Source organism: Choristoneura fumiferana, chromosome 18, assembly GCF_025370935.1.
Source record: "Choristoneura fumiferana chromosome 18, NRCan_CFum_1, whole genome shotgun sequence".
NCBI classification, from domain to species: Eukaryota; Metazoa; Arthropoda; class Insecta; order Lepidoptera; family Tortricidae; genus Choristoneura; species Choristoneura fumiferana.
The window spans coordinates 3,682,605-3,709,279 of NC_133489.1; positions in this window are offsets into that span (position 1 = coordinate 3,682,605).

A 26,675-nucleotide genomic window follows, 5' to 3' on the forward strand; every position below is an offset into this window, starting at 1 on the left:
GGTGCCCATGCATTAAACATGTTTTAATTGCTGATCTTAATAATGTTAATTTTACGGTGGGAACCTTAGCGAGTCTGTTTGATAAACCTTCGAATAGTGACTGCTACCAAGGCCGTGGCTTATTTGCTCTTCTGTGCAGCATTATGTCTAGAGAACAATTCATGAAAAACATACCTCAATGAAACCGACTTCGATGTATGACGCTCGCTAAAGTCCGTAAAGCCGCAATAGTCCACACCGCCACTTCACTAGCTAATTTTTAGGCGTATAAAGTTTGTTATTATTTACACACAAAACTATTTACAATGTCTACAATCACAATTAATATTTATTTTACAAAACCGAGCACAACCGCAATAATATATATCCGCCGAGAGTTTTTTTGAAGTCTGGCTGACTGCCGCCTTTTTTTACGATCGAAGGCGCGCGGCAAAGGACTTGCGCCAATCAGCCACCGATAGCAAAGAGGATGCAAATCAAAAAATTGTTCGCCATCCAAAATACTTGCACATATTTCCCACCCAGAACCAAGCCGAGCATTAGTTAACAGTCACCATCTAAAGGCAAAATACACAATTTTGATACCGGCCTAAGTAATGTACCGTTTTGAGTTTTGAGCTCGACTACTCGAACTGTTCCGTCCTGTCCAGGCAATAGTTTTATAATCCGACCACGTTTCCATTGCAAAGGAGGGTAATTATCTTCTTTCATTAAGACTAAATCGTTGACTTTAGGAGCAGACAAACGTGAAGTCCATTTAGGACGTTGTTGTAACGTATGCAGGTATTCATTTCGCCAACGAGACCAAAATGTTGAGACATTTTTTGAATTTGTTGAAAACGCGATAACCGATTAAAATTTGTTTCTTCAAATGGATATTCTGGCAATGATACAAGAGGTTGACCGATTAAAAAATGACCGGGTGTTAGAATTTCCAAATCAGCTGGGTCCGAACTCTGAGGACAAAGCGGCCTGGAATTCATGACAGCCTCTACTTTGGTGAAGAATGTACTCAGCTCCTCAAAGGTGAGTCGTCTTTCCCCGAGTACACGATGCATATGGGTCTTTGCTGACTTAACGGCCGCTTCAAATAATCCTCCCATGTTAGGGCTGCTGGGAGGGTTAAACAACCAGGTTATATTACTTTGCGACGATTGACGTTCTATTTCAGAATGATTATCCCTTAAAAATATGTACAACTCCTTCAAATACTTGTTTGTCCCAACAAAGTTAGTTCCGCAATCAGAGCGAATCAAGGATGGAAGACCTCTTCGAGAGACAAATCTAGATAAAGTTGCCACAAATCCTTCTACTGAAAGTTCCGAAACTACCTCTAAATGTACCGCCTTTGTAGCCAAACACACGAAAATACACAAATAGCATTTTTGAATCCGAGCACCTCTCAAAACACTGCTTTTAATGAGAATGGGTCCCGCAAAATCTGTCCCAACTCCTTCAAAAGCACGTGAAGATCGAACACGGTCAGCTGGCAAGTCAGCCATAAATGGTTGATGTTGCCGTGGATTAGCTTTAAAACATGTCACACATTTAAATGTTACGCTCTTAGTTAAATATCGCATGTTTATATCCAGTAATTACGAGACAAAATTGCTGCCAGCGTATTGGCTCCTACATGACAGAATATTCTATGGTAATGTTCAACCAATAATACTGTAAACTTATTTTTAGCGGGAAGCAGAATGGGATGACGCGCCGTATAGGGCAAATCCGAATGACATAAACGCCCACCTACGCGAATCAATCCGTTGTCTAAAAATAAGTTCAGTTTTTTTAAGGAATCTCGAATAGGTTTTCCTGCGGTCAAATCTGCAATATAGTTATCAAAATGTATTCTTTGAACCATACTTATTAAATTAATAACAACCATACGACGTTCCAAGACAGGATTTTTGTTGACATTAGTCCGCTTTCTACAAGCATTTATAAAACGGTAAACATAAATCGTTACGTTTATTAGTTTTACGAATGAACTGTAACGACTTAATAAATCAAATCCTTTTTCGGAAATCGTAACATTGATGGATTTTGACCGTATTCCCGGTAATACAGTAGATATTTCCGTTTTTTATCATGAGGCCACAATTCACGAGCCTGGCGTAACCACTCTGGGCCCACCAAAGTTGATGCTCCAGTAGCTGAGCTGCAGAACATCCTCGTGAAGCTACATCTGCACAATTTAAGTCCCGTGTCTCCAAACCATAGGCAATTTTTTATCTTTAATTTGTGATACTCTATTGCCTTGAAAAACTTCCAATTTATGAGGAGGAACGTGCAACCAAGCTAAAACGATAGTGCTGTCACACCATCCAATAACGTCCGAAAATACAAATGATAACTCGCTCAAATATCTGTACACATGTGATAACAAGTTAACAAGCAAGACAGCACCATTTAACTCCAGTTGCGGTATAGTCAACTTAGTTTAAAGTGGAGCAACACGACATTTAGCTGTAACCAAGCGAACCATAACTCCTCCATCATCATTTTCCGATCGTAGATATACCGCAGCTGCATATCCGCAGGACGACCCATCACAAAAACCATGTAAAGAGAACATTTTTTCATTATTAGATTTTAAGCAACGTGGTATCGAAACGTTCTTTAAATTCGGCAAATCTGAAATTATGGCCTTCCATTTCGTAACTAAATTTTTGGGTGCAGGTGTGTCCCATTCAACATGTTTAGCTCCGTCACTCAATAATTCCTGTAAAAGTAATTTAATCCGAAACACCACAGCACAAATCCATCCCATTGGATCAAATAATTTCGCCAAAGACGACAAAATGCTACGTCGAGTGACTTTTGATTGTTCAGACGGTAAGTTAATCCTGTAAGTGAAACTATCTGTTGAAGGGTTCCATTGGATGCCTAGCACCTTGATTAAAGTAGAATCCGTATCATCGTCAAAAGAACGAGGAGTTTCGCAATGATCTTTTGGAAAGTCAGATATCAAGCAAGGTTCATTTGATGCCCATTTTCTTAATTCGTAACCAGCAGTTTTCATAAGTTGTATCAGCTCATTCATGATCTCTCGAGTTTCTTGAATAGAATCTGCACCTCCATTAATATCATTAACATATGAATTTGCTAACAAAATCTTTGCCGCTCTTGGATATCGTTCCTGCTCATCAACTGCCAACTGATGAAGACTACGAATTGCCACATAGGGACTTGATTTTAACCCATACGTATTTGTAGTCAGTTCAAAAATACGAATCGGTTCCGAGCGATTCCATCTCCAAAGAATCAATTGATATTTTCGATCCTCGGGTGGATCCAAGTCATCCTAAACATCATTTTCACGTCAGTTGTAAACACAAACAGTGGAACCCGAAAATTTAAAATAATTTTAGTTATATCATTTTGTAGTTTCTCTCCAGAAAATAAACAATCGTTCAAGCTAACCCCACTAGTTGTTTTTACACTGCCGTCAAAAACTACACGTATCTTTTTCAGTATCGCCCGAATTTTTGAATACTCCATGATGCGCAAGAATGTAATGTTCATGGCCCGAGTCAATATCAAACTGCGAGGGCTGCATGTGCCCGAGGTTCATATACTCACGCATAAATTCAACATACTTTTCTTTAAATTTAGGCTGAGTACTCATACGCCTTTCTAAACACATTAACCGACGAACAGCAATTTGCTTAGAATCACCTATAGTCGCGTGACGAGGAACTAAAGGTAACCGAACCATATATTTACCGTCCGAACCGCGAGTCACCGATTTAACAAACAATTGTTCACAGATCACATCCATTGGATCTTTTATCGAACCCATAGATGGTGGTTCCTCCGCCTTCCAAAATCGTTCGGCCGCTTCTACTAAAGAAACACCCGAAAAATAATCGTGGTATCGAAACGTTCAAATATGTTTGATAAACCTTCGAATAGTGACTGCTACCAAGGCCGTGGCTTATTTGCTCTTCTGTGCAGCATTATGTCTAGAGAACAATTCATGAAAAACATACCTCAATGAAACCGACTTCGATGTATGACGCTCGCTAAAGTCCGTAAAGCCGCAATAGTCCACACCGCCACTTCACTAGCTAATTTTTAGGCGTATAAAGTTTGTTATTATTTACACACAAAACTATTTACAATGTCTACAATCACAATTAATATTTATTTTACAAAACCGAGCACAACCGCAATAATATATATCCGCCGAGAGTTTTTTTGAAGTCTGGCTGACTGCCGCCTTTTTTTACGATCGAAGGCGCGCGGCAAAGGACTTGCGCCAATCAGCCACCGACAGCAAAGAGGATGCAAATCAAAAAATTGTTCGCCATCCAAAATACTTGCACAGAGTCCATCAAAAAATATCTAGACATTTCTTGAATTGTCAGAACACCAAAGAATGTCAGCGACATGTCTATTGAAAGGCTAAAACCTATTAGAGTTACTGTATTGTGGATTGTCTAGGTGGGTAGGAGATTGTCAATTAAAACTGTTAGGTATCTTCAGATTTTTTGTTCATTTTTATGACATTAGCTGGGCTTAATCTTGTCTAAACTTTTTATCTTACAATTGACCTTTAAATTGAACTTTTGAATTAGGTTGACCGTTCCATGGCCGTTATTTGGAGCTGAAATTTATTAATCCTTTTGGATCTATAGAAGATATGAAAAACATACAAATCGATAGAGCAGGTACAAGGAATCCGGCCAAATGCGAGTTGGACTCTCATACCTAGGGTTCCGTACATATTTATAGGTCGCTATCAAGGCTATCATCATCATCATCATCCCAGCATATATACGTCCCACTGCTGGGCACAGGCCTCCTCTCAGAACAAGAGGGCTTGGGCTATAGTTCCCACGCGGGCCCAGTGCGGATTGGGAACTTCACACGCACCATTGAATTGCTTCGCAGGTTTGTGCCGGTTTCCTCACGATGTTTTTCTTCACCGCAAAGCTCGTGGTATCAAGGCTATATAGAATATCAAATGTTAGCAGTGTCCCTTTCCTAAGCACGCAGTGTGGGATAATTTTGCACACAAAAAAAAGATTCTTAGACTTTTCTGATTGCTTGTGCTACAAGAGTTGCCTTCATAACAAATCTCAAGTTTCTAAGATAGCTGGAAGTATCTGTAGGTTTTTGGTCACGGAAATTTGTATAGAAACACCTATTTTAATTAATGTATCATTTTTGGGAGACACTCTTTCCCGGCCCAGATAATACCTAGATGGAAATACCGACCCTGTTTTTTGTGTACACGCTCATAGAAACTGACATGAGATTTTTTTATTGCTTCAAGGGTTAGCAGACTTGAGTATATAATAATATAAGTAGTATCAATTTCAGCTTGATGCCTCCACTGGTTCATAAAAAAAGGGGTGATTTCAGTCCAATTGTTTCTTGCTGCTCCTAACAAGATATTTTACAGTAAATTGAAAATTAATTAAATTAAGGGTGAAACCAGACGAGCGTATTTTTTTTGAATCGAGTCGCATATTTCTGTCGCCTAATTTCTGCTGCATTCGATTTTATACAAAAGTCCAGTTTGCGCCACACGGCGGCTGAAAATGACTTGTGCACATTGTATGAAACGAAAATTACGTGACCGAAAAAACGCGTCTTACAGCTCAAAAATTACGCTCGTCTGACTCCACCCTTAGTGTTCGTTTCGCAACTGCAACGACACAGTACACGGAAAAAAGGAATTCTTTGACCAAGAATATTCATAGTCTCAGGCAGGAATATTGTTTAAATCCAAGTAGTTATTTTCTTTAAGTAAGACAATAGTTTTAAGCCAAGACAATATTTATCTTCATCCAATACAATATGGCGTCCGGCTATATACGAAATATTATTGCCTTGACCAAGGGTGCCGCTCGAAGGATATAACAACAATTGATATAATGCGACAATTGATATAATTTTTCATTTGATATAATGCAATTCATCTTAAAAACCAAACTTATTTCTATTGTTATTATTAATTCAATTTGATGTACTTTGGGTTATAGGTTAGGTTTATTTTATAAAAAAGTTCTGTGAAGCTCCTATCCTTTGAAGTTATATCAAATGATTTTTTTTATTTCCAGAACAATACAGGTCCAACTATAAAAAAGGTATATTTATTAGGTACAATAAAATTAAATAAACTAAAACTATAATAAATCTAAAAATGGACCCTGCGGTATGGTACCAAAGATGCTGGCAGCATTTCCCCGCTGGATCGCAAGACTGATGCGTTGAGCGAGGAAACTGCCAGCTCTTCGGTCTCCTGTGGTATCTCTGAGTCTCTTTGATAGATCTTTGAAAAGACTCAGAGCGCCAATCAAATGTTGTTATTAAATTATACCGATCATTACACACCCCTTGACCAAGGGTATATTGTCTTAATCTAAGACATCCTTTTTTCCGTGTAGATATATCCTTATTGTCTAATTGTAACAATATTGTTGTGTTTAACTTATCTTTTTTTTTCTTTTAATTTTCAGGGCTGAATTAAAGCGTTTTCTTAGAGTTACACCTTGAAATTACCAGTTAATATAAACAATTATATTTTACGTATCCTAAGCTCCTATAAACAAAACTAAAACGAATAAAACTCTCGCAGAAACCAACATAAATTCAAGACGTGTATTTACGAGTCCGCCGCTCGCGCAGCCGATCTATAGATCCATTTAGTATCTGTATTGTATGGAACCGGCCCAACCGGCGGGACCAGTTCCATCGAACTCAAACCAACTTATGTTTACCGCCAAGAAAGAAACCATAGCCGAACGGCAGTAAAGAAATCTCAAGGCATAGTCGGTTTATTTGCTATCGAAGTGTAAAAGGTAAGTTTGTAGTGAGATTACCAGTCCTAAAGAAGAGTAATATATTCTAAATCTATTCGTTTTTAGGGTTCCGTTTATCTAAATAAAAATTATAGAGAACCGCAAAGACAAAAGATTGGCGGAGAAATGGGTTAAGTAGCTGTTGACGACAGACAACCTTTTTATTAGCTTTTTGTTTGTGTTTTTGTTTGTTTTTATATATATATATATATATATATATATATATATATATATATATATATATATATATATATATATTCTAGTTTTTGTTTTATACCTAGTCTTTAAGTAAATTGTGTCTGTGTCATGTGTTCCCTTATATTTTAATTATAATAACTATGTTTGTACGTCTGTCTGTCTTGTCAAGATCCTCTTTCTCAGAATCGAATGGAGATAATAAGTAGAATCAAAATCTATTATGAAATTCGACAATAAGTAAGTCTTTATAGCATAATTAGCAGTAAGGTCTATTGTCTGTTTTTTTGTTATATTTTTTTATATTTATTGTTAATTCATACCTAGTATTGATTTGTGGTGTTCCATAAACAATATGATTATTGCAGATTTGTAGGTACCTATAGAAAGCAATCCAAAAATTACTAAACCACAAAAATAACTGCCTCGTAATTTTTTTCGGCTTTAACATTTCTACTGAACCCTCAGCGCACAAGCCGAAGTTGCACTTGACTGGTTTTTTCGTGCGTTCCGTTGGTTTTTTTGTAATCGAATCATTTTTGATTGGGTAGTGACGAAAATGTTAACGCTAACGTACGCTGCTGCTTATTAGAAACACGTGACGATGTGATATTTTAGCTCATTTCATCCTAAAATTCTAGAAAACGAAATATGACAGGTAACATTGGTGTCCGTCTTTCTAGGATCGGTGCACCAATTTAATTACCGTGCCTTTTTTTCGCACTAGTGACACTGTAATTATACTTGAGTAGACAAATTAATGAGAATAGCCACCATCTTTCCTCCAGATCTGTGCACTTAGTCTAATTACCGTGTCGATTTTACAGGAAAATAAGTGAAACGGTAATAAGACGGATGCACAGATGAATGAGAATGACCGGTTGATGAAAGATCCACGTCACTGTGTTCTTGTACAGTCAGCATCAAAAGTAGCGGAGCACTTTTTTACTCCGTCGCATTGACACATTGACAATCTTGTATGGCGTCAAAGTACTAAAGTGTACAGCTACTTTTGATGCTGACTCTACGTCATTATTAGGTAAAATCACACAATTTTTCACATAGTGCATAAAACCAATAACTCACTTTTACTTACTAAAAAAAAAACTTGAAACCTTCCATTTGCCAGATTGCTCGCCTAAGTGAGTGAAGCGGCTTATTTGGGTTAAAAGCCCTGACGCAAGATGTCGCCACTTTCGGAGTTACGACAGAAAATAGAGATTTATATTCTCGGCGCACAGTTTTGCAGGAGTGGAGGAAAACCGAATATCTATCTATACACTCAACTGTTACAATACAATAGTTACAGTCCATTATATTTTGACTTTACCACTCTTGCAATCACCCAGCTAATATGGGTACTATTAATTTCGAAAGGTACGTCGGCGGGCTGGTTTAAATTACTCGGCGGGCCGGAGTTGGCCCGCGGGCCGTACTTTGCCCATCACTGGTCTATAGTATGGCATCACCGTTATCATATATCGGCCGTAGGACGTCCACTGTTAAACATAAATAAATCCCCCGTATACCTTCAGTTGCTTCGGTCGGAAGCGGCCTGCATCCATGAGCCTGCGGCTTTAACCAGGTCCATCTCGTTGGTGGACGTCCTACGATGCGTTTGCCAATCGAGAATTATAATATGGTACTGACTGATTGTGTTACTTATGCTTCACGCGAGCGAAGCTGCGTGTAATAGCTAGTTTTGTATATATAAATCGTCTTTATCCTCGTAAGTCCTGACTTTTTTTATCATACATAGTTCTACAGACCGAGGCGAGAATTCTAAGTTTTGTGATTTTGAAAATTACTTACATAAATTTAAAGTTCATATTTTATTGAAAAATTTGTACTCCACAATAGACACATTAGACATTAGCAAAAAAAAACGGCAAAAAGTCACGTTTGTTGTATGGGAGCCCCCTTAAATATTTATTTTATTCTGTTTTTAGTATTTGTTGTTATAGCGGCAAAAATTCACGAGATACAGCCTGGTGACAGACGGACGGACGGACAGCGGAGTCTTAGTAATAGGGTCCCGTTTTTACCCTTTGGGTACCGAACCCTAAAAGTAATGTAATACTTAGATTGAGAAAAGTTTTTTCATGTCAAAGTGTTTCTGACATTGATAATCGTAAGGTCGACTTCTACTTGGTCTGTGTAAAAACCATTTTCACTACAGGTGTAGGCATCCCGATGTAAATAGAGTCATTATACACGATGCCACGGCAACATTAAATTAATAGGGTTCAATTAGCCAACCTTAAGCTATGGAACCCTTAAAATGAAAATGTCTAAGGAAAAGCTTATTCCATCCTAAATTTGTGCTCGCGTGTAGTACTTTCTCTTAGAAACTACGTGTTACGAGTAAGGGATAGACCCGAGCTTTGAGTCTGAGTCACGACGCCTACCTACTCACCATCGCAGCTACTTAATGCCAAAGAGTTATTTATTTAAATTTACTTAGATTTCTTCCCTTACAACAATGGTTATAATTCTAATTAAATTTATTTTTCTAAAACACATTGAAAAACCAGAAAAATATAACTGGGGTTGGGAATCGAATCTATTTTTTTTAATTTGACTGGATGGCAAACGAGCAAGTGGGTCTCCTGATGGTAAGAGATCACCACCGCCCATAAACATCTGCAGCACCAGGGGTATTGCAGATGCGTTGACAACCTAGAGGCCTAAGATGGGATACCTCAAGTGCCAGTAATTTCACCAGCTGTCTTACTCTCCACGCCGAAACACAACAGTGCAAGCACTGCTGCTTCACGGCAGGATTAGCAGCAATCCGGGCGGACCTTGCACAAGGTCCTACCACCTGCAAATTCCTCGTCATTCAGTAATGTCTCACCGTAAATAATTGTGAAGTTTAAAGGTCTCAATTTTTTGTAGCGTCGAATGTTCCCTTCTATAAGCTAAAAGGTTGGCGTGAAAAAATCTGAAAAATAATAATTTATTGAATCAGGCGTTACTTTGCGGAGGTCCATATCAATGAACTAAAATAATTTCCTTGCTCACCCGCGACCTTACGATAGCTAAGCTTATGCAAAATATGCGTGTTCATGCAGTTCCTCCACCTCCACACTGTAAGAACACACACAAATCACACAAACCCATCTATCACCACCACCACACTACACTGACGCGTTTCGAACTCAACCAGAGCTCATCTTCAGAGTGACACAACCGTACACCATGCTACCAGTTGTTGTTGTTGAAAAATAATGCAAATAGTAGGTGATATAATAATAAAAGAAGCAAATAATTAAGACATGAATCGTACTCGTCAGGCTGAACTTTAAAGTGGAATAGAAATAAAATCAAACTAATTATTTTTGACATTACGTTATTAATGTTATTTTTATTGTCTTTTTTTGTGATAGGCTACGTCAATGAGGGCTATCGTTTTTTGTCTCACTAGATGGCGCACTGTTGCGTGAGGTTTTTAAGTATGGCTTTCAAAGTCTGTTATGACGGGCGCGAAAACATAGTTTAGATTAAAATCATATTTAATACACCTTAAAACCGTACCATAAAAATATCGAGCATGCCACAGTGTTGCATAGTCCCCGTTTTGTTCGGAAAAAAGGGAGGACAAAGGTTTCCGAACGACAAACTGCCTCAAAACACAGACATTCATTACCTCGGAACGGATATTTGCCATAATTAATTTCAGATATTGCAAAATATTCACAAAATTATTCTAATTATAAATAAACCCGCGTAGCTCACCCAAAAACTATGAGATTTGACATTTCGGAGACCTCACGCTACACTAGCCCTCATTAGGGTCTAGGATGGCGTACGAGTACATTGTTAATACTATTTAATTTGTATGACAAACGGAAAATCTAAAGACTCCATTATTTTTAAAAGTCGCTGAACTAATGTCATTCAGTTTGACAAGTACGATTTACCCTGGTACAATCAATCTAAAAGGAAAACTATCACAGCTCAGCCAGAGAGCTACTACGAAATTCAAAAATCGAAGTTCGCATCGTACCGTCCCTCTCACTCTCGTATTAAATAATATAAGCGTCAGTGGGACGGTAGGATTGGGGTTGCCAGCCAATCGTACTATAACCGTTCTACTATATTCCGGCTCTGCGTACTATATACTGTTGAAGAAGTATATAGTACGCAAAATACTATATTTTCAACACCGAAATCTAACAAACAAATCCTTATTTTAAAAATTAAAGAACGCACCCTTACATTAACTTTTGAGTGATGCGTGTATCCGAGAATTCCGAACTCCGAACGTCTATAATTGAGTCTATAATTCTTTGTCTTTGGTTCCGAACTTGTCAATGTCAAATTGAATTGATAACATCAAAATAAATAAGTAACAAGATCGTTCATCCACCATTACGTCTCATATTTCGTTTTCTAGATTTTTTTTACCGTATAACGGCAAAACCTACTAGACACTGGCAAAATTGTCCTCCAATGGACAGCGCCATATTTTTCTAAAAAAACAACAACAAATAAGTAACAAATATATCTTTGTCTAATTTTTTTTCCATCAAATACATTTTTTTGAAGTGTACTATATTTTTTATAGCTTATTTTGAAAAATATTATATTTCGCCGAAGAAATGTTGGCATCCCTAGGTACGATACAAACTTCGATTTCAAAATTTTTTAGTCCAGGCTTTACAAGTTAACGAGTGTAATATTCGGTCAAAACTTAACATCGAATATTTGCCGCATGTTGGTACGGAACCCTATACGACACGTGGCCCGCCACGCACTTGACCAGTTTTCAACTTAACTTCTGCTTAACAACTCAACGATTTCACCCTAAATCATCTACGTACCTACTTCAGAAACTCTACAATAGTCAAGATATCCGCTTGACTCAGAGATGCCTACGCGCATCCATTGTATGCAGAACCGTTGCGCGCAGTTAATGCTATGCCATATAATACTTGGTCTGGGATTATGCTCATAGTATTATTTGAAGGTATCCCACACAGATTCAGATAACAAGAAAGCAGTGTCATCATTTTACGTGAGACATGGTTTTAAAACCGGCCAAGAGCGTGTCGGACACGACCAAAATAGGGTTCGGTGGCCATTACGAAAAAAATAAGTAATATTTTTCTAAGGATTTCGTATTTTATACGGAATCTTCCAAGTTTAGGTATATTTTATAATTAGGTATATTTTACTCTTAAATGGGTGCTATTTAAGAGTAAAACTACTAATAATTCTCAAGCAAACTTAGCCGTTAAAGTTTTCCTTGAAAGTTTGATATACTTACTACCTTCCTGATTTTTAAAAAAAAAATCCACCCACCGGTTTAGATTTTAGAGGAGGGGACGGGACGCTCGATTTTAATGAAAATTTGCACTTTAAAGTTGAATATTTCGCAAAGATATCAATTAATCGAAAAATAGTCTTTGCAAACCCCTAATGGTTTTAAAAGACCTATCTAACGATACCCCACACTATAGGGTTGGATGAGAAAAAAAAATCACCCCCACTTTACGCCTGTGGGAGGTACCCTAAAAAAAATATTTTTTATTTTTTATTGTAACATTTTGTCGGCATAGTTTACATATATATATCCGTGCAATATTACAGCTTTCTAGCATTGATAGAAGGCCTATGTCCAACAGTGGACGTCCTACGGCTGAGATGATGATGACGAGGTAAATTATTGTTTAAAACTAAAAAGAAAATAACCTATGAACTTAGAAAAGTAAAAAAAACTTTGTCATTTCAAAGTTCAATATTTCAAAAATGGCTTAACTGACAGACATACATTTGTCCAACTTATAACACCCCTCTTTTAGCGTTTGGGGGTTAAAACAAGTCTAAGTTGTCTAGAACCCTGTTAAGTAACTTTAACTTCAATAGTCGGGACCCACTCAAAATCGTGACCAGCTCAGTAATTCCCATAAATGGGTCCCGATTGGCGAAGTTTACGAGTAAGATCACACGCTAACAGAAGCAACTAGCTTAATTGCTAATTAGATTGAACTATATGTATGTACTAGAATTTACCCGCGGCTTCGCACGCGTAAACTATTCGATCTGGTAGTTAGGTACAATTGAAAATCCGGGATCTTACAAAATTACCCTGGGAATTCCCAAAATTTATATCGTGGTCTTCATTGAGGTTGTGTTAAGAACAACTGTCCAAAATTTCAAGACTAAACCCAGCGGTTGCAATTTCAAGATTTTATCCCTATCCCGTGGGAATATCGGAATAAAAAGTAGCCTATGTTTTATTTCAGATGTCCAGCTATCTACATATCAAATATCCAAATCCGTCCAGCCGTTTTAGCGTGAAGGTGTAACAAACATACTCACTCACTCACTCACTCACTCACTCACAAACTTTCACATTTATAATATAATTAGGATTCATCTATATAAGCATGTTGATCCGTTGCGTTTCCTAGTATCCATAGTAAAAGCTTTGCTTAGTTAAGGGACTAAGGGTCAATATCTAATTGGTGTCAAGTGACCCATGATATTTATTCCTTCGATTTTAATTGTAAATCTTTAAAGTTGGTTCATGCAAACATTTCATGCTAAAGCCTATATCGGTGAAAAGATACGACCTTTTGCCGTAACTCTTCAAGTTCCGAACTAAGTCTAGACACTTTGGTAGCGGTGGAACAAAGTAAAAACTCCTGTAATGCCACGAATCAATGTTTTCTTTTAACAAAAGAAGACCAATTAACCTCCCAAAATAGTAAAATCAGTTGCCATGGTAAATAAACAAGCAGTATAAATTAGTTGCAAGTAATTGAACGTGGTACCCGGAACGGGCATTGTTTCATTGGCTCGTTCTCCCACGCCGCCATTTTGGGGCTCGAGTTTCGGCTAGGGTTCCGTAGGAATGTCTGACACACCTTTAAAGATTAACACTTAAGCGTAAAACCAGGCGCGGCTCACTGCGAGATTTTATGTCTGAGTACGAGTTATGCGATGGACAGAGAGGCACGATTATTATGCCTAAACGTCACTTATGTACGGCAGTGAGGCTTCTGTACTTTACTTATTCTGTGGTAAAACATACATAGGTTGGAAGCGGGTCAGGTCGACCGTGTGGCGGGCCGATTTACGTGCCTTTGTATGAACAACATCACACTGGCGGCGGGCGCGGGGCGGGTCGTGCGCGGGGATCACGGTGTGATGTTGTTCATATACAGCGACGTAAATAGGCCCGCTGCAGTCCCGACCCGATCCTTTCCCGACCCGTTGCCATCCTATGTGTGTTTTACGTTATATGCTGAATGCATGTTTGTTTGACGCGGCGTGTCGTGATGAGTCACAGAATCAGTTTTAGATGTGTTAAACCAGGTACATAATAATATGTATGTTTAAAAGCAGGGTATTTTTTTATGTGAAACAAAATTAATGGTAGCTCAGTATAATGCACTAATATTTTTTAACATGTTGCCTGCCCAGAGTGCCCCTAAAGTGTCGCTCCCACAACCGATACAACTGATCCCACCAGTGATACAAACAGCATTGTTCTATTACTGAGTTGCCATGAGCATCACCAGTGACATATTAACTGAACACACAAAACTGTATGTTTTTATTCTATTGATGGAACTAAGTAAATAAATAAATAAATATCACGGGACAATTCACACCAATTGACCTAGTCCCAAAGTAAGCTTAGCAAAGCTTGTGTTATGGGTACTAAGCAACGGATAAATATAATTATATAGATAGATACATACTTAAAAACATAGTAATAAACCAAGACCCGAGAACAAACATTCGTATTTTTCATACAAATATCTGCCCCGACACGGGAATCGAACCCGGGAACTCAAGCTCAAGCAAAAAAAAGTAAGTAGGTATTTTTATTTACAGCTTAAGTACCTATAACACAAATATTTTTTTCACACCTCTCCTTCGGAAAAGTAACTTTTCCTCCCTGACGAGAGGGAGCAGAGTGCAACTTTTCTGTTCAAGGCTTTTTTTAAGTGTTTTATTGCAAATGCCATTTTTTGAAGTTGATAATTGTAAAGCCACGCCATTTTCTATGCTGGTTGTTCTTTAATAATATTAAGATTTTTTTTCAAGTTTCTTAATGCTCCGTGTGAAAAGTTGTATGAGCCACTCGGGAGCAAAATTATTTTCATCTTGGGCGTTAACAATTGAATCCCTCATTACGCTCAGGATTCTACTTAAGAATCCCTCGCTACGCTCAGGATTCTACTGTAGAATCCTTCGCTACATTCTGGATTCAATGTACGCCCTCGCCGTGAATACACCATTTTGTTCCCTTGTGACACAAATAACTATTGCACAACAGACAATTTAAATAAATCAAAGATATTTCGGCAACACCTCTGCTGCAGCGAAACTCGCGTCTGTAATTCTCGCGACATCATAAAAAGCTGGGTATAAAATTCCAAATATTAGTTAAGTTTTTGTAAATAATAAAATATGCCACTGGAGCTGGTTATCTGCCTACTTAAAATTTATGTAGTTATCTAAAAAGTTTAGTTACACCCCTATTTTCTACTACAAATCTACGTGAGAGCCACATTCTCGCAGCACATAAAAATACGATTAATGGTTAGTTGCAAATAGCATATTCATCGAGGCACGGAACCCTTCTAAATTAAAGGCACCCGCCCCTGTTCACCTGCCGAATCAGTGACAGGCGTACCGCGACCTTTCCGCTAGGGTTCCCGCGTTCACACGAGTAAGACGCTCTCTGGAGCGGGTCTTCGTTCTGTTTAATAACTTGAGACGTACAATTTATATTACTAGTCGCGTCTCCGAGTTTGTTTAAAGTGGTTATAGGAGCTAAACATCTTATAAGGGTATAATTTAATATCACGGTTAGCGACGCGATAACGTTTAACGAGCCAAGAGGCTTCTCTGACGGAAGAGAAAAGCATAAGTAGTGGGAGTGAATTTTTTGACAGACAGCCTAAAATATCTTTAATATTTTGTTATCCTGTATTATAGAATTGTTTTTGTTGTTATTTAATTAGGAAACAGTATCTATAATGTTTTTGTAGCTCGAATAAATAAATAAAATAAAAACAAAATAAATTGTAGTGTGTACAAATCGGTATTGCAGCAAATGCGTTGAGCTATGACCAAGGGCTCATCATACAAATTTGTACTATAAATAAAATAAATATCATGGGACACTTGACACCAATTGACCTAGTCCCAAACAAGCAAAGCTTGTACTATAGACACTAGGCAACGGAGAAACATACTTATATAGATAAATACATACTTACCTAAATCCCGCAATGCCACGTACTTTTGTGTTGTTTATTTGTACCTAATAATATGTTGTGTCTTGTGAATGAACAAATGTATTTGCATGTATTAGAACAAACATTCGTATTATTCATACAAATATCTGCCCAGCCGGGATTCGAATCCGGGACCTAAAGCTTTGTAGTTCGTATCGTATGCTCTTCATATTGCAAATTCCACTTAACGTGCTAAAAAAAGAACAAAATAACCCACCAAAATATTGTGACCAAATCACGCTCACAATTCGGGGAACACATTATGCGGGCGTTGTCGCGCGGCGTGTGACAGAAGTGTTAAAAGTATAAGTGAGACCGGCTGCCACACAAACGTATAATAATAATAATAATCATCTTCCGGAGGTTCCTTACTCTGCGGCCCTGACCACCGGTAGCTTGGGCCCTACCCCGTTACCGGCGGCAAACTAGGTTAGGTTTTTATAATATTTTTATTTTGTATGTACTTTTCTGTATTTTACTTTTTAGAGCTATTATAAAAACCTAAACCTAAGAATGAAAGAAAAATAAAGATAATAATAATAATAATATTTATTAATTCAGACAACATGATCCACATTTTGTTAGTATTTTCCTTAAAACTATGTAAGTAGTTATAGCTATACTTGGTTTGAATAGGTATTTAACTAAATGGTTACGGTGGCTTTGAACATGAAACAACGTCAATTGGTGTTTTAAATATTGAAATTCCGCCATTAAACTATCTAAAAATTTACATTTTTGTATTGAAATATACTAGTCTAGTTTGTTTTACGATGAATAGATAAGTAAAATGTTTAAAATCCTGGCAGCTGAAGTTTGTTTACATTTAGTAAATTACCTAAACGTTTCCAGTAAAGCAAGCGAAAGGATATTTTTAATTGGTGTTGCATAATTGAGCACTAATTTCTTACAGCTAATGTCTTCAGGAGACTGTTTGGGCTGTCACGTATCCTAGTTAACGTCTTGTTTTAACATGAAACCACCGTGCTACCCTCGTAACGAAGAACGCAGTAATAGCTATTACTACGCTTAAACTTTGTTTGAAGAAATGGGCTATTTAATGTGTATATCTGCATATACAAAAAAAGCATGTAAATCTACTAAAAAGTCTGAAATTCTACTGAATAAGCAACAGCGCACACAGCGGCAACGTTGCATTTTTGTTAGTTTTTCTCGATTATTCCTTAAAAATTGAATGAAAATTAAAAATATCGTCTTATAGAACACTTTTTAATATATAAGTTAATGTCTCTACTCCAATAATTCTTCGCGATAGACTTTTATATTATTTAAAAACGAATTAATGTTTATAACCGGTTTTTAAAGAAAATAAAAGTCTGTACCGAATAATTATTGGAGTAGACACATTAACTTACATATTAAGAAGAGTTCTATCAGACAACATTTTTAATTTGCATTCGAATTTTTATGAAATGATCGAGAAAAACTAACAAAAATGCAACGTTGCCAGCTCAGCAGGTATTTATAAACGCTCTTAAAAGGCTAAAAAAAAAAACTTTTTTGGAATTGTATGGGCGGCGGCTTCGAGCCAGGCAGCCAGCGGTTGACTGACAGTGACAATACTGTCATTGTGCAGCACGGCCTTGCCCGGCCGTGACTCCCGCGCCGCCGCCCGATTTCACACTCATTCAAATTTACAAACAACTCATAACACTAGTATTTCTTGAGTTTCTGGTGTACTTTCACAACTTTTCCGCTTCCCTAATGAGCTGAGCCAATGCTCAAATTCAAAATCAAATTTTATTTGCTCGAAAAATATTGTGTGGGTAGGTTCGAGTGGTAACCACAACTGGAAGACGCAACGTTGGTGTCTCCTACTAATAATAATAATAATAAATAAATTTATTTCGACCAACTCGGATCATACACATAGAAATTAAGAACATAAAAATTAAGAACAATAAGATTACATTACATCTATACTATACTAAGTGGGCAACACATGCAGCTGGTTCCAGTGGCACATAAATGGACCGTCATTCCGCTCCGCCACTGTCTTCAGGAGGCTGTTGGGGCTGCGAGTGATGCGCTGCAGCAGCGAGGCGACCCGTTTCCGCATGATTGCGTGAAAGCCGTCTGCATGCGCCTCCGCGAACATTCCTGACGCGCTGCAGCGCCCCGGCAGCCCCAGCAGCATTCTGAACGCGTTATATTGAACGCGTAGGGCGCTGTAGGCTTTTTGAGTATAATTGACCCACAGGCTGCAGGTATAAAATGACTAAGTAGACCGACGGTGTTGCCAGAGTTGCGGGCAACCAGTGATGTAGGTGACTAGATCCTTGTGGTGTGGTGATACACGGAGGCTACTGAAATTCGGATATCGACTATTAAATAGTATTAACGGAAGCGGGACGGCAAGGTACGAAGTTCGATTTTTTGTGGCGTTCTACGGTCTTTGTTCTTTAGTGGATGTCTTCCGGTTGATGATGATGTTGACTGAGCCAAAGACGCCATTGTTGTACAATTTGGCACGAAAAGTGATTTGCACGGCTGTAGACTCGCGTCAGTCAAAATACAGCCACGCAAACTTAGTATGACACTGAAGACCGGTGCCACTTTCTATAAAACTTACAACGTTAGTATGAAATCTAATGCTTAGGAGTTTTGTCCACCCGCAAAGTTAACTTGGTAACTCCATATACAGCCACAACATGGCGATTCGTGACCAGTTATTTTGGCCATTGATATCACGAATCTTGTTTGAGTTAGATGCAGTTTGTGGAGATTGTAGAGCTCTATTTATAATGGTTTGGATAAGGCACGAAAAAAACCGCTTAACGGTACCGTATTTTGCAATAAATCAGCTTTTGTTTTGAACAAGGTTAAGTTATATGAGTGTGCATGTCGTGTCAAGCGAGGTCATATTCTGAAGTATAATAGTTATAGTACCCGAAAGAAAATAAGGGTCATGTGAGTTTCATTGGTAAAACGAAAATATATTTTGGCTGAGGAATCCTAAAAAAGTATGCGATTTCATATAGACGATTTTTTGATTTTAGTCAGTCTGTAAGATGGAACTTAATTTTCCGTATGTTTCTAGTTAGCCTTTGGTTTATTGACTTTATTTTGAAAATCACAATTCACATATATTTCTCCTAACATACAGAAATATTACAAATATTTAAATAAAATGACGGCAGGGCGAGAATGCCTCTTTCTTAAAAAAAACATTAAAAATTCACGCGTTTACAAATTATAAATCATAACATAACATAAACACAAAAGCCATAGTGGTCTAGTGAAGTGGTTTGACACTGGCCTCTCAACCAAAGGATCGTGAGTTCAAACCCGGGCTCGCATCTGAGTTTTTCAAAATTCATATGCGCAATCGCATTTGAAGTTTATTACCACGAGCTTATCGGTGAAGGAAAACATTGTGAGGAAACCTGCACAAACCTGCGAAGAAATTCAATGGTGTGTGTGAAGCTCCCAATCAGCACTGGGCCCGCGTGTGTACTACGGCCCAATCCCTCTCATTCTGAGCCAGCTTGAGCTCAGCAGTAGGACGTACCTATATAGTCTGGAATTATAAAAAAAAATAACATTTATTACCTAGTAAGAACACAGTAGTTAAAACGACGGAGTTAACCAACATGCAAGCAAGAGCACTAATATTAAGTTCTACATAGGCACTAAATTTCAGGTTTTTATTTTCATCAATATTATTTATTCTATATTTTATTAATTAATAAATATTTTTATAATGATGAATGATGCATAACGCACGATAAGGCAGGCCAAGGAGGAGATGGCGAGATGACCTGGACGCGGAACTGAGTGAGTGGCCAAATATAGCTCTGAATAGGGAGCTGTGGAAGTCAAGAGGAGAGAATTAAAATTGTTTTTTTGTTCGAATCTTTTTGTATTTTTATTTCAATTCCAAATTTTTACTTTTGCGACCTGGGAGGACCTGGGTTCGATTCCCAGTGTTGGTCTTATTTTTCTGGTTTTTTGTGCATCTATATTTCAGTTTGTATTTTCAATTCAAGAGGAGAGGCCTTTGCCCCCACTGCTGGGCAAAGGCGTCTCACAGTTATAGGCTAAATATAATAATAATAATAATAATGATGATGATGAATATAACATAGCGACGTTTTTAAATGAATGTTTTTAAATATTTTTAAATGAATTGAATAGAATTATCTATAGCATAACATAATACTGGGGCCCTAGTGAAAAAGGGGTTAATTCTAAAGAAGTTGAACAGCTGATTTCGACTTAAACCCCTATACACATAAAATAGAACATAGCTGTGTAATTTCTGCAGACTTAACCCCTTTTTCACTAGGGTCCCAGTACATACGAAGCATAACTAGTTCCTTCGCTGTCGTAGGACACGACATATAAGATCTTGATTAAGCCAACAAGCCCGTGTACGCTAACTGTGCCTAATTAACTAACTAAATGGTAAATGTTAGCGAATAAGGATTACATTTCGTTAGTAACTATCAATCGTCTATTTATTCAACCATGGGAAATCGTATGTTTGTTCATTAAACCCCTGGTATGCTTAAAGCTGCTTTCAACCAATAATGTGCGAGGATGTGTTGAGGAATATTTTTTTCATTAACCAAGAATCTTAAAAATTGATCCAGCCGTTTTTGAGTTATAAATGTTTTTTTTTTGTTTTTATTCGACTGGATGGCAAACGAGCAAGTGGGTCTCCTGATGGTAAGAGATCACCACCGCCCATAGACACCTGCAACACCAGGATAGCAGATGCGTTGCCAACCTAGAGGCCTAAGATATGTGACGCCTCAAGGGCCAGTAATTTCACCGGCTGTCTTACTCTCCACGCCGAAACACAACAGTGCAAGCACTGCTGCTTCACAGCAGGATTAGCGAGCAAGATGGTGGTAGCAATCCGGGCGAACCTTGCACAAGGTCCTACCACCTGCAAAATGGTGTACCTAACTAACACGACTGTATCTTCCTCGGATTTTCAACATCCCCTATCAGCAGCTAAGTCTTGCCAGAGTTGCCAGTCACTTTTGAATGCGTCCAAAGGGCCTACTACGAAATTCGAAAATCGAAGTTCGTATCGCACCGTCCTTCACTCTCGTATTAAACAGTATAAGCGTCAGAGGGACGGAACGACACGAACTTCGATTTTCAAATTTCGGAGTAGGCCCTCAGGTCGTTCCGCCACCTCCGTCTCGGTCTGCCGCGCCACCGTTGACCATCTTGGTCTATAATACGGTCTATAACAATAACTAATCATTAAAAATAATATCTGGGTGGAGCTCAGGGGCGTTGCGCCATTTCCCGTGTGTTACGAAAGTCGAATACACTGAAAGGATGGCTGAACTACTCGTAGTTAGAATACTTGACGTTTAGCCAAAATTTACTAATTAGGAAGGAACCAAAGTTATGCTAATATTGCATTAGTGATTTTGTAAGAAATCATCTAACGTTTAGCTACTAGTAGGCCTTAGTTTTGTAGTCACTCAAGTTATGTTACAAGCAACATTTTTTTTTGTTACTGTTAGTAATTTTTTTTTCAGTGTAGTAATAATGTCTGTCAATTAAAAATCCCAATCACCACCACCACGTGTGGTCTGGTGTGTGGTCACAGAATTCCAATTAATTTGTTTCGTGAACAATATCCTTAGATTTTTGTAACACACGGGAAAAGGTGGTTTAAACGCTCCTAAGCGCCACCCACCTTTCGTATTTTGTCGGATAAGCCCATATTTATCTTGCTTTCTACATAACAAAAAAGATTCCCTTTGTGCGAGCATTTTCACGTTACCAAAACCGGCCAAGTGCGAGTCGGACTCGCGCACCGAGGGTCCCGTACAAATTATTTAAAAAAAAAATTGTATTATATGATGTAACTAAAAATTTATGCTTTTCGCAATTTTTCCTTTATCTGTGCTATAAGACGTTGCTTCATACCAAATTTCAAGATTCTGAGTTCACGGGAAGTACCCTGTGGGTTTTAATTCCCTTGCGAGTGTCGAAAACTTATAAGCATAAACGGCTGTATTTTTTGATTGCGTTGGCTTAGAAGTTTCATTTTTTCACAGCTCCAAGGGACAGTAGACTTGAACGCGTTCCTGAGAAAAAGGGTCTTGACAGACGGACGGACGGACGCACGGCTAAGTGATCCTAACCCTAAAAATGACACGAGTCTGGCCGTTAAGCGTACAAAACCTGACACTAGCAGACCAAAGCCCAAACAGGTGAGTATTAAAAAAAAAGTTAATCTTAATTTATTTCCGTTGTCAGTAAAAAACGTCAGAAGTCCGTTGCGATTCGAATTCAGAACGAGAACGTTGGAATTTGCACGAAACATGACCTTCTGTGGGGTCGTCGACCGTGGCGATGCAGATGCGTTGGTCGCTCGCACGGCTCCGTACAACCTCCCACGCGAGGTTGGTGAAAGCTGCGAGACGCAGCGGGTAACTGACAGTTTTTTTTTAATGTTTCTGACACTGGCTGGCTATAGAACAGGCCCTGTACTACGAAGTGCAAAATTCGAACTTCGTATCTTGCCGTCCTGATGCTAATATTTTATTTAATACAAGAGTGAGAGGGACGGTACTATACGAACTTTGATTATCGAATTTTGTAGTAGCCCTCCCCAGGTATCCCGAAAGAATAGGCAAGCAAAAAAATCTAACAAAATTATAAAACTGACTCCTAAAAAACTCTTAAAAGTTAGGTATAATTAACTACTGAATCTAGTTTTGTCAATTTACTTACCTAACCTTTTCTTCTACTCGATTTTATATCCTTCAGAACAATATAGGTATACAATAATTGCTAGTTTTGGAGTCGATGTCTAGTATTTATTATGACTGATTTATGTTTAGCTACCTTGTCTGGCACCGACTCCATTTTTAGGAACTTTTCGGCCCCAATACCCCTCTCAGTCCTATATGGCCTACCCATTAGCACTTCAACAAGCTAATGTGTTTGGCTATGTCGATGATCCTCGTGCTTCTCCCCATTTCTGATTTGATCCTGTAGAGAAACCCTGAGCATAGCTCTGGGGCCCTAGTGAAAAAGGGGTTAATTCTGCAGAAGTTGAACAGCTGATTTCGACTTAAACCCATAAAATAGAAAATAGCTGTGTAATTTCTGCAGACTTAACCCTATCTTCACTAGGGTACCAGAGCTACGGAAAGCCATAGCTCGCTAAGAATCTCTTAGGCTATTCATAAGGCCTATAGTAAAGCACACAGGGATTAAGTTTGGAAGTGGTGAAATAAAAACGAAAGAGATGATTCAAACGTACATTTTAGCAGCGCTCTATGCTCGTACCTATTGTCAATAAGCCGTACAAGCGCTCAAGCTATTTGCTTATGCTTTGGGCCGCACCATAAACAAGTCCACAGAATAAGTTCTCGAACGAAATGCGAGGTGATTTGAGAACTTTTTTGTTTGTATTCAAATCCGGCCCCCTGCGCGTGGATACGATACGTTGGCATGTGACCAATCGGTTTGGGTGACGGTAACCGAATGTGAAGCTTTAAAGCAGGCAATGGCTATGCGGAAGAGAGTCAGCGTCTGATTTTTAGGGTAACGCACCACTAGAGCACTGGTCTTATTTTTCTGGTTTTTCTATGCATCTATATTTCAGTTTGTATTTTCGATATGGGTTTTACAAAAATACAGAAAGATTCCAAAAAAACAATCTTAATTTGATTGCTTAATAACGACATCTCTTGTCCGGGTGAGCGGTTAGTTCCAATGGGGTGCTGAAAGTTTCTCGATGAGGGCTACAGCATAGATGTCGCTAGTGTCGCTGCTTAAGTGACTAAATAAGAAAACAAACAAGCTGAGCTATGTGGTGCGTAGGAGGAATTCGTGTCTGTATCACTGTCCGGTGGTGGTGTAGTGGTATAGCACGTGCCACGGAATGCCGAGGACCTGGGTTCGATTCCCAGCGCTGGTCTTATTTTTCTGGTTTTTCTATGCATCTATATTTCAGTTTGTATTTTCTCTAGAGCAGTGCTTTGTAACCTTTTTCACGACACGACCCCTTTAGTATGAAGAAGTATTTCGCGATCCCCCGACCCGTTGTTTTTTTTTTCATGTATTTTATTTTGTGCCAAGTATTATTAGTTAACATTTTTCGTAATAAATGTTTTTAAATTTTTTTTTTTTTTATGAAGTAGTTTTGGCAGAAATTTATAGGGGCTTCGCGACCCACCTAAAGGGGCTTCGGGATCCCCCAGGGGGTAGCGACCCGCAGGTCGAAAAGCACTGCTCTAGAGGGCCACATCTATAAGACCATATTAATAACAACAAGTTTACCATGTCTGAAGCAAAATAAACTATTTCATATTTCATCGCTCGAAGGACAGGTAACCGTCGGGGGAGAAGTCCTCGAGTGGCGACCACGAACCGAAAGACGAAGAGTTGGAAGGCCTCCCACTAGGTGGACTGACGACATCGCAGACGTTGCGGGCAACCGGTGGATGTCCGATACGTCATTATCAGTGTGCCGTATTTTTTCTCTCGTGTCATAATTTATATTTTTTTAATTTTTTTAACTAGTAAATGACCCTTACTTTACTACAATTTTACAAAAAAAATAAACCAGGTTTATATTATAATATTTAATTTTATCTTATCCAGTTCAGTAATTCCAAAACCACCCACAAAGCGGTTTACAATTTAATTAATCAGCCATTTTTGACTACAAAGCTTGAGGTCCCGGGTTCGATTCCCGTGTCGGGGCAGATATTTGTATGAAAAATACTAATGTTTGTTCTCGGGTCTTGGGTGTTTAATATGTATTTAAGTATGTATCTATATCTACATATAATTATATTTATCCGTTGCTTAGTACCCATAACACAAGCTTTGCTAAGCTTACTTTGGGACTAGGTCAATTGGTGTGAATTGTCCCGTGATATTTATTTATTTATTTATTGATATTTAATTTACAATGAGCTCTACAACCAGAGGGGCCAACTCCGAAGTTCAAAAATCGAAGTTCGTATCGTATCGTCCCTCTCGCTCTCGTATTAAATAGGTAGTATGAGTGTCATAGGGACTGAACGACACGAACTTCGATTTTCGAATTTCGTAGTAGCCTTGCGGAACCTGGCCCTATAACACGAAGTGCAAAACTCGAACTTCGTATGTTGCCGTCCCGCTGGCGCTTATGTCTTTTAATACGCGAGTGAAAGGGGTGCGATGCGAACTTCGATTTGCGAGTTTCGTAGTAGCCCATCTGCACATAGACGCGAAGCAATTCAATAGTGTGTGTGCAATTCTCAATCTGCAATCCCAAGCCTTCTTATTCCGAGAGGAGGCCTGTGCCCGGGAGTGGGACGTTTTTAGGCTGGGATGATAATGAAACGATTCTTTAGCTCCTGTTAGGTGGACATTCGTTTGTTTTTATGTCATTTTGATGTTTAAACTTAACAAAAAAAAGATGTTCTGGAATATGACTGTGATTGAGAAAATAAACTTTTTTTTATGATAATGACGTTTTTTTGTTTGAATTAAATACAAAAATATATACAAGGTGTCTTCAAAATGTTCCAAAATATTTCAGCAGGTGGTTATGTTCGTTTAACTGAACACCCTTCTTTTTTTTGCTTAACCTTTTAACTGTGGTTAACAAATTAGTTTCCATACAATGATCGTTATTCAAGTGCACTGTATCAAAGGCGACGCAACCCAACCCTCGGTACTCGCGGCCGACTCGAACTTGACCGATTTTATAATCCTCACCGAGCCGTGCAGCGGTATTTATCTCATATCGGGCCGATAGCCGAATAGGTGCCGCCACAGGCCACAGTATACTGGCTGTACAGTAATGCGATATTCTGGCAATTATTTAGTTAAGAGTATCACCATTTTCAAAAAAACTAAGTTCAACCCACTAATGGTGATTTTCCACCGGCGAGGCGAGACGGGACGAGGCGAGACGAGACGAGGCGAAACGAGAATTGAAATTTGTATGCATTCTCGCGCGCCCACCGTGGCCGCCACCAAATTACAAAGCCTCCATACAAATTTCAATTCTCGTCTCGCCTCGTCTCGTTTTGCCTCGCCGGTGGAAAATCACCTTTGTATTATAAATGCAAAAGTTTAACTCTGTTTGTTTGTTTGTTACTTTATGACGTCTAAACCGCTGTACCGATTTAGATGAATTTAGGCACACAGTTGTGAGTCCCGGGGAAGGACATAGGATCGTTTTCATCCCGGAAAATTGAAAAATAACCGCGGGATGTTAATGATGACAATGATAAACGAGTTATATACAGACGGAGTCGCGGGCAAAAGGCTAGAAATGCTTAAAATCGAATGACAAATTCACCTACGTGTATATATGTAGCAACTTAACCCTTAATTGTACAAAATTAAAAAAAGCAACTGACCAACGTTGAGATAAGTGCATGAAAAAATAAGGCGC